Raw genomic sequence first — 3,206 nt, 5'->3', positions numbered from 1 at the left:
GATCTACCAGATAGACAAGAACATGTCTTCTCCGCCAATCTCATCCACCGAAGCTCCGATCATGGCTTCTTCTACCTTTATACTGATATACCCCCACGGAGCAACATGCGGGCAAGGGAACTCTTGCTACCCTTCAGTAAAGCAGGTATCTCTTATAGATGGTGACTGCACCTTGGCCAGGATTGAAGACCGCGACTAACCCCTTTGAAACTTGTCTCTCAGGGAGCTGCGATCCATCAAACATTTCATTGTTAACAGAGGGGAACCATTACTTGGTTAAGACGACCGGACACGCGTTCCCCACCATTTCGCATCCAATCGAATCGCCGCACAAGAGCTCGTTACCTGAGAAAGGTATAGCATTGGCTCGCAGCTTGTGTATTGCAGTTCAGACAGATAGGCCACTTTAGATAGTTCTTCGTGTTCACAGTTAAGACCACGGCTAGACCCATATGGAATTAATTCTTCAAGGAGCAGCGGTACACCAAGCATTTCATTGTGTACTAGAAAGCACCTCTACCATGTAACAAACATACGACCACCAAATTTCTGCTTACTTCCCCCAGCGGATAGTATTTGCTAGTATCATCCACAAAGTAAATCAATTTTTTCAATGTACCGCTTCTTGGGGGAACTGGGCATGAATCAATCAAGCATTTTGAGGTAGCATGTCCGCTTCACCGCGAGGTGCTCTGAATACCATTATACATTCTTTTTCATCATCCACTTTCAGACCACTACAAGACCCATACTGAATTAATTCCTCAAGGAGCTGCAGTCCACAAAACATTTTACTGTGTACTAGAGGGCACCTCCACCATGTAACAGAAAACATACAACCTTCTTAATTTAATTCTGCATTGTTTCCCAGACGATTTGTTAGCCATACAACAGTACCATCCACAGTAATTCACCTCTTTGAAATCCAATGCATTGTAGAGAAACTGAGGTGGTAGCATTCAAACCGTTCTGTAATGTTAATTCTGCTTCATAGAAAGGTGCTACAGGTTCCACAATAATTAATTGGATATTTTTGCAATATATATAGGGCGAGAAAACTCGGGGGGACTCCCTTTTCATTTATGTACATATTCTTTCCATATTGCAAATAATTCCAATTTTTCCCGATTGCATGTCCCCCTAATATACCCAAAATGGGCCTATCGATGGGTTCACAAAGGTACCCAAAATATGAGATTTTGACTGAAAGAGGCTGGCTAACTTCCGGGAACATGAATCATAGGAAATAGGTCAAAATCCCGAATCGCAGTTGTTTACGAACAACCACGAACGGAGACTTAAAATAACCTATAAGGCTGGAATTCATGGGGCCTGTATAACAGGCATTTACACAGACTCTCGGGAGGGAGGGCTCTGTGGCCGGGAGAATTTTCTGGCTCCCCGCCCGAAACTTTTCAGAGTCCCTAATGCCTGCTTGAATGTGAATAAGCAGAGCCCGGTAGCTGATATTTTGCCGGGGTGTGGAGGCCCCGGTCGCCGCCAAATTCCTCTGGTCACAGCTTGTGTTAATACACATGTTAATTTTACATGCAAACCACCAATGACAATTTTCCTCGGCCGCGGAGGCCTCGGTCGCCGCCAGAATTTTCTGGTTCCCGCTCAATATATTGCAGAGTCCTGCAGGCCTGCTTCTGTAGGAATATGCAGAGCCCGGTAGCTGATATTTTGCCGGGGTGAGGAGGCCTCGGTCGCCGCCAAATTCCTCTCATCCCAGCTTGTGTTAATACACATGTTAATTTTACATGCAAAACCACCAATTACCATTTCCTCGGCCGCGGAGGCCTCGGTCGCCGGGAGATTTTCCTGGCTCCCCGCTCAATATACTGCACAGTCCCGCAGGCCTGTCTCCAGTGGAATACACACAGTCCGAGAGCCGAAAATTTGCCGGGGTGTGGAGGCCTCGGTCGCCAACAGATTGCCATAGGCTCTGGCTGCAATATTTACCGTGTATTTTTTCCCTCCAGAGACACCACTACACCCTATATAACCCAAAATGGGCCTTGACGCGTGTACACGCGGAGCCCGAGCGCCGAGAGTTCTCCCGGCCGCGGAGGCCTCGGTCGCCGGGAGAATTTCAACGGCCCCTGCTCGAAATTTTTCTAAGTCCAGAATGCCTGCTTCTCCCAGCCTGTGTTAATACACATGTTAATTTAACATGTAAAATCACCAAGGACCATTTCCTCGGCCGCGGAGGCCTCGGTCACCGCCAGAATTTTCTGGCTGCCCGCTCCCCATGGGTAGACGCGCTGCCCAAGCGCCGAGAGTTCTCCCGGCCGCGGAGGCCTCGGTCGCCGGGAGAATTTCTCCGGCCCCTGCTCGAAATTTTTCAAAGTCCAGAATGCCTGCTTCTCCCAGCATGTGTTAATACACATGTTAATTTAACATGTAATATTACCAATGACCTTTTCCTCGGCCGCGGAGGCCTCGGTCGCCGCCAGAATTTTCTGGCTGCCCGCTCCCCATGGGTAGACGCGGAGCCCGAGCGCCGAGAGTTCTCCCGGCCGCGGAGGCCTCGGTCGCCGGGAGAATTTCTCCGGCCCCTGCTCGAAATTTTTCAAAGTCCAGAATGCCTAGTTCTCCCAGCCTGTGTTAATACACATGTTAATTTAACATGTAAAATTACCAAGGATTATTATCCCGGCCGCAGAGGCCTCGGTCGCCGCCAGAAATTTCTGGCTCCCCGCTCAATGTATTGCAGAGTCCCGCAGGCTTGCTTCTCCAAGCCTGTGTTAATACACATGTTAATTTAACATGTAAAATTACAGAGGATTATTTCCCCGGCCGCGGAGGCCTCGGTCGCCGCCAGAATTTTCTGGCTGCCCGCTCAATGTATTGCAGAGTCCCGCAGGCTTGCTTCTCCAAGCCTGTGTTAATACACATGTTAATTTAACATGCAAAATCACCAATGACAAATTCCTCGGCCGCGGAGGCCTCGATCGCCGGGAAAATGTTCTGGCTCCCTGCTCGAATTTTTTTTCTAAGTCCCGATTCGCTATTACAGGCTGGCGCACGGAGTCCGAGGGGCGTAAATATGCCGGGTAGTGGTGCCTTCCGTCGCCGAGACATTTTACAATTGCCTGGGAGCAGTATTTAACATGTTAATTTTTTCCCCTCGTGACACCACTACCCCCTATATAACGCAAAATGGGCCTTGCCAAGGGGGCGCGCAACGCCCGAGCGCGGGC

Source organism: Bacillus rossius, unplaced genomic scaffold (assembly GCF_032445375.1).
Source record: "Bacillus rossius redtenbacheri isolate Brsri unplaced genomic scaffold, Brsri_v3 Brsri_v3_scf833, whole genome shotgun sequence".
Classification (NCBI taxonomy): Eukaryota; Metazoa; Arthropoda; class Insecta; order Phasmatodea; family Bacillidae; genus Bacillus; species Bacillus rossius.
The sequence above is the reverse complement of the archived record's forward strand: the minus strand, read 5'-3'. Positions refer to the sequence as shown.